General features: G+C 32.9%; 1 pseudogene; it reads left to right on the plus strand.

Annotated features, from left to right (window-relative positions):
• The first annotated feature begins 455 nt into the window (after positions 1-455).
• Positions 456-6,292, plus strand: LOC149224260 (pectinesterase pseudogene; annotated as a pseudogene).
• The last annotated feature ends 983 nt before the right edge of the window (positions 6,293-7,275 follow it).

Genomic DNA, 7,275 nt, shown 5'->3' on the forward strand with positions numbered 1-7,275 from the left:
GACCACTTTCTGTCATATTCTAGTTGGTGAAAGAATTGTTCGCCGAAGTTCAGGAATTCCGTGTTAGCATAGTTACAGTGATGACAATGTCCGGCCTAACAAGAATTGCGTAAATATTCTTGCCGATTAGGACGCCAGCATTGCAAACGTTAATTTCACGCAGAGAACCCTACCGATTTCAAACATGTAATAATGAAAACTTCCCAGCACCTGAAAAATTCGTATTTATTTCCATTCTATAAGCGTATTACGTGCAAGAGTACGTGAGGAGGAAGACAATTCAATTCATCCGTTGAGAACATGTTTCTTTGTTTTCTCTGCATCGTGTGCCAGTCCTCAAAGGAAAAACCAATTCGATTCATTCAAGTTCCTTTCTTTCTCTGCCCTGAAGACAGCAGTCTCTGAATAAAAAAACTGCAACTTAAGTGGTTTGAAAAAGGTCGATTGGCTTCAAGATGTCTAGTTATTCAAATAACTATGTTGATTTGTATGAACGCGAAAAGAAAAACTGTGCGCTGGAATCTTCGGAAACTGCAATTCCCTCAATTTTACTGTTTGTTGTCGTCCTGTTTCGGTCGATTGGACCTTCGGTTTGCATTAACTATGGGCGGGGCGTCTACAGTCACTCCAATGCCATTAGGTCGGTTTGCAAGCAGACTCGATACCCCGACCGCTGTGTGTCCTCGATGTCTTCCTGGCACGGAAATCAGACAGCGACACGTCGTGATCTGATGTATTTGGCAATGAGGGTGAGCATGGAAGAGGCCTGGAGAGCACACGACATGGCATTGAGTCTGCGAACAAAGAAAATGAATAACAGAGAACGCGCTGCGTGGCGAGACTGCGTGGTGCATTTTGAAGCTTCAGCTGAGCATATCAACGTTTGTTTCAGCGGGAATTATGAGGAAAAAGATATCCCCACCTGGCTGAGCGCAGCTTTGACAAGCCTGGACACATGCTTGAATGGCTTTGATGACATGAAATTGTCTGTTACGAATCCTATAAGGCTTCTCATGTCGTCAACCGCCGTGAATGTGTCTGAATTAGTGAGCAACTCCCTTTCCTTGTACAAACTTCAGGCCACCTCGAAAAATCGAACCATGTTGTCTGCCGGCGATCAAGCTGCGTTCGAGTCTCAGTACGGTCGGGTTGAAGAAGACGGATTTCCGGAATGGTTATCAGTCGGGGACCGAAGGCTGTTGCAGTCGACGTCCAAGAAAGCCAACGTAATCGTTGCCCAAGACGGTTCTGGCAATTATCGAACGATCGGGGAAGCAGTAGCAGCAGCGCCTCAGAAAAGCAGTAAGAGACACATCATCTACGTGAAGGCGGGTGTTTACAAGGAGACTGTTAATATTCCAATAACGATGCCGAATTTGATGTTCATTGGCGATGGAAAGGATCGAACCGTGGTTACTGGAAGCAAGAACGTGCAAGATGGTTCAACCACGTACGCTTCTGCAACTTTCGGTAAGAATAGAGACAAAGCTCCCTCCTTCATCCTTCATATTTGTTTAAATTTATTTAAGATGTATTTCTGTACGTGTTGGTATTGTCCAAACCCTCATTCCTCTCTAGCTTTGACGCAACTCTTTCCAAAATTTGTTCACTACACACTAAACAAAAATTTAAATGAGTTACTGAATGATAAATTTAACAAAGTTATTATTTTTATTACTTTTCTATTTCGTTATTACTATTATTTTAGGACTTCATAAATTAGATTGCTGTACAGTTTTAATAAATTTTTAAATTACAATAAAATGGAATATTATTATTTAGAGATTTTTTTTTGGAAAATTTACAATATTTTATATCTCTATAAAATCCATAATATTTTTAAGTTTAATTTATATTTATAATTAAATAAATATGTTCTTTAATATTTAATAAATATTATAAATATGTTCTTCATTCGTTAGCTTTTGAACAGATAGATCTAAGTATTTTAAAACACATTTCCTATCGATGGTTTTATATTTAATAAATTTATTTTTTTAAATAATATAATTATAATATTTTAATATTTTAATTAATTTAAGAAAAAAATAAGATTAATCTTCAAAAGTTTTATGGCTAAATTTTAATGGATCAATTCTCAAAACATTACAGAATGAAAAAGTTTAACCATACATTTTTTACTATTAGATTGTTTTATTTATATATATATATATAATTATTTGTTTGTTACTTATTTAGTTTTAATCACCGTTAAAAGGAAAATAAAAAAGTTTACAAACTAATTTTCATGAACTTTACAGTGAAAATAAGAGTTAGTCAATTATCAAAGAGAAAAAAACAATATTACTTCGCATAGAGAGGTGAAGATAATTCTTTTTATTATTCATTTTATATTAAAATTTAATCAACTTATAAAAATAACAATCTCATCTTCCCAATCTTCTTAACTTTATAAGTTGATTCGAGAATACTTCTCTTATTTTCTTTTTTATTGAAAATAAAAATAAATTCATATAGAATTTTGATTAATTTCTTCCTTAAATTTGATAAAGCATATAAATTTTAATAAATTTTGATTATTCTTATTTATTATTCAATTATTAATAAAAAAATTATTATTTTTTTATTAGTATTATTATTAAATATACTTTTAATAAATTTTGATTATTCTTATTTATTATTCAATTATTAATAAAAAAATTATTATTTTTTTATTAGTATTATTATTAAATATAAGTTTATTTATTGTTATGAATAATATATTTATTATTATTAAATATATATATTTTGATTTATCATTATTATTAATATATAAATTAATTTATATTTTATAATTATATTGATAGTAGTGTTTATTTTGGAATAAGGCTTCTAAACTTTAAATTTAATTATTAACCATTATTAAATGGATAGTAGAGATTTAGTCTCCACCTAATATTGTATCTCATACTTAGTACTATAAATGAAAGGTTATATTTTTTTTCAAAACTAATTATATATTTTCTAAATTTAAAAAATGTCATATGAATATGAGTTATAATATTTTTGATATGTGGTATTAGTAAACCATGGTATTGACTCATAATAGGATAACAAAACTTATTTACAAATGAAGAATTTCAAAGATTAAGAATCTTAAAAAATTGGGTTAGACTCATATATTGATTTTTTTATAATGATGATGATGATGATGATTAACATCCACTAAGACCAATGTGGTCTATCGTACCTAAAAAAAAAGAGTCCAGATGTCATTCTTCAAAATCTTGTTTCTATGATCAAGGAGGAGGGAAAGAAGCACTCCAAGCTTGCTATAGTTTGGCTGACTTAATAAGTCAAGAGGATTGGAGGTACGGTTGATGATAGGGAATTAAGAGTGGATGTGGCAAGAACTGGGCAGTATAGAAGGAAGTGTTGTTCATCTTCCACCTTCTTAGTATCAAAAATCTGATAGATTCTATCATCCCAGGGAGTCTTGGGAGTAGATCAATGTTGAGTCTCACTTCGAAGCTCATGAGAATTAGTTCTTATTCTATCGATGTTCATTTTCTTCTTAGCGTTGGTCAACATAGAGAGATAATTCTAGTTATCAAGGGTGGGGTTGATCACCTCCTTATAATATCTTAGCTTCCTTTTACCCTCCATCTCCTTACAATCCCACATCTTGTCCTTAAAATTAGAGGTAATAGTATCTTTGATACTATCCTTGCTTCCCATGATGATCTCCTCCTTAATCCCCCAAAACTTGAGCCAAGACTAGGCATCCTTATGCCACCATCACAAGAGTCACAGGTGGGGGTTTCGACTAAAGTTAAAGGCAATTTTTGGGAGCCTCTTGGAATCGATGTTGTCAAACTTCTTCTTATACATCGAATATCTAAACATAGATATACTTTCAATTATACATAAGATATCTAAACATAAATGTACTTTCAATGGGGGACTGACCGAGTTCGATCAAGAGGATATGATAGGGAGCATTTTCCTTGATCTTGAGGTTATAGGTTATGAATTTCTTTTGGATCACTTCAATCTTTCTCCACGACTCTCTAGATATACTGCAACCCCAAACTCCACATCCGTATAAGATAACATGGGTGACAAGGGTCTCAAAGAGGAGCCATTTTTACTCCAAATGTAAATATATGTCGACTTACAATTGTTTTCAAGCTCATAATAAGCTTTCCAACCTCCAATAATTCTTTCCTTGATGCTATAATTCCTTTTTCGCTCCCAATGTAAATATCCACCGACTTACAATTGTTTTCAAGCTCATAATAAGTTTTCCAGCCTCCAATAATTCTTTTCTTGATGCTATGATTTCACTTCAGCTGAGGAAAATATTTATAGACAATGGTTATCATAGACGAAACTATCATGAGTGATATTTCTAGATTTAATGATCATGACTTTAGTCTTGTGGGTATTAACTGTCATACCCATCTTGGAGCACTAGACATGAAGAGTTATCATCAGCATAAAGGAGGAGAATAATTCTATTTATTTAGAATAAAGTTATAATTTACATAAATTTTCATGATTAAGAATCTTGTTAATTTTTTTATTTATTTGTGTTTAACTCATATATTGATTTTTTGTAATTAATAATAATTTTATTTATTTAAAATAAAGCTATGATTTAGTTATTTTTTATGATTTTTATTTTAATGTTAATAATGTGAAATATATCTAAAATAAATATTTTGATAATTATTAGTTATTTAATTTTTATGACTATAGTCATTTTCTTATATTTTATAGATAGATGATCATTCATGAAAGATAAACATCATTTATAATTATATTTTTGAGATATTTTTATAGATAATGTGAGTCTTAAGATATCTAACGTGTGTTTTGAGCAAACACTACCTGAAAGATCTTAAATTTTGGCCATTTAAGTCATCAAATCCATCCATTTAAGAATGGCCAAAAAAATGACTTAACAAAATATCCTATCACCAATTCATATAATATATTAATAATATATTAATGATAATTTAATTTTAAATATTTTTTATAAATAAATAAAATAATTAATTGATTATTCTTTCAACATATTATTTTAATATTTAGAGATGTTGATATTATGTTTTGTGATGGTGAAGAGTTATAAAAATAAATAATATTATCATGGATGATATTGCAGTAATGTACATTGAGAAAATGGTATTTGTTTTCATCCTCATTCGTTTATTTGAAGAAAAAATTAAAATTGGTTTATTTAGAAAAAAAATCAAATTGCTTTTTGTTTAAAATTGGTTTATTTAGAAAAAAAATCAAATTGCTTTTTGTTTTCGAGTAATTTTAAAAATCAAATTGCTTTTTGTTTTCCAGTAATTTTAATTTTAATTTTAATTATTTCAAAATAAAGAAAAAAATTAATACTTTTTATAAAAGAATTACCTATTTCGTTTCTCATACAGATTTGCAAATACACAATTGAGATAGATTTTAGGATAACCAGGGAGTTAGTTTCCATCTTTGTTCGTCGACCCTATACAGAAAGGAACTCCCTGATTTCCATCTATATTGTTTATATGCTTTAATTGTTTCCGGAGAATGTGGACTCCTTATTCTTAGATTCATTATACGATTTTCATCAAAGTGAATTAACTGATTTAATGGTTGCGCAGCCGTGTTAGGGAACGGATTCATTGCTAAAGATATGACCTTCCAGAACACAGCGGGGCCGCAGAAATTCCAGGCCGTGGCGCTTCTGGTAGGGGCAGACCAGGTGGTCCTGTACAGGTGCAGTATGAAAGGGTACCAGGACACTTTATGTGTCTTCTCCCTCCGGCAATTCTACCGCCAACTTGATATCTATGGCACCATCGACTTCATCTTCGGAAACACGGCCGCAGTAATCCAGAACAGCAACATCTTCCCAAGAAGGCCCATCACCGGGCAGGAGAACACAATCACAGCTCAGGGAAGAACGGATCCCAACCAGGACACCGGAATCTCTATCCATAAGTGTGAAGTAACACCAGCTTCCGACCTGCAACTCGTCATAGGGTCCGTCAAAACCTACCTGGGGAGGCCATGGAGGGCATACTCTCGTACCGTCTTCATGTTGTCAAATCTCGGCGGCTTCATTGATCCCGCCGGCTGGCTGCCATGGAGCGGAAGCTCTGCACCGAATACGCTCTATTACGGCGAGTACATCAACACCGGCCCCGGGGCCGGAACATCACACCGTGTGAAATGGCCTGGTTTTCATGTCATCACCAGCTCTTCTGTAGCGGCCCAGTTCACGGTCGGCCAATTCATTTCTGGATCTTCTTGGATTCCAGCCACCTCAGTTCCCTTCACTTTGGGATTGAATTGATTATAATAATAAAAATCAGAAAACCGCAACTATATTACTATATTAGGGTTCTGAAGGGCCATGAATAATCATTCTATCTGTGTCTAGCTGCACACAATAACTAGCAACCTGCCATGGCTTCCACCGCCTTTCATTGTGTCGAAAGCGCCAGTGTGTTAGATTATTGTCACTGAATATGTTCCAATATTTAGAAACGTTTAGCTTTAATTTGCGTTTGAATTATAATGTCTTGAATCTGGGTTTGATTCAGAATATTTTTGCCATTAGTGATTTCAAAACTTTCTGGCCTTTCTGTCAATTTATGCCAAAATATAAAATAGGCTTCATCTGAGTTAGTTGTGGAACGTTTTCTGTCTAGGCTAATAACTGGTTAAAATTTCCATGTTTTACCCATTCCAAGATAACGTTGAGACGAACATAGGGTTCGTATAATTCTATTATTGCCATTTTGAGTTATGAAACCGTTTCCGCTCTGTATTGTGGTGAAGATACGTAAATGGGAAGATATGAATTGAAAGTGCTTTAGGATCAGAGTTTGAGTTTCAGTACGCAACCCCTTGGCATTTAATGACATTCAGAATAACTAAAGCACCTTACGTGTGATCAATCAAACCTCCATCAGCAATGGAGACTAAGTAGAGATTTCAAAATCGTAGGACTGATGCCTGAATGGTAAATTTTATTAAATGTAGACAACTAGAAAATTGGTTTTCCTTTTTGTAATTTTATAATATCTATATTGATAGAAAGTGGTCACTTTCCTTTTTCATGGGAGACAATTATTTCTTCCATTGCCAATGCCAAGGGACATTAACTAATGTTGTTTGATATCACGATAAGAAATATGAATACTAAAACATGTTTAGAAAGAAACGTTGTGAAATATTTATAAAATTTGAAAAGTTGTGTCAATTCACTGGCACATATCCTTTTTGAGAACGGATGCACATCTAATTAAGGGAGTTGGATGGAGAGATGGTTTT

Source organism: Pinus tabuliformis, chromosome Q, assembly GCF_031772625.1.
Source record: "Pinus tabuliformis cultivar Carrire ecotype Pingquan chromosome Q, CPIR1, whole genome shotgun sequence".
Classification (NCBI taxonomy): Eukaryota; Viridiplantae; Streptophyta; class Pinopsida; order Pinales; family Pinaceae; genus Pinus; species Pinus tabuliformis.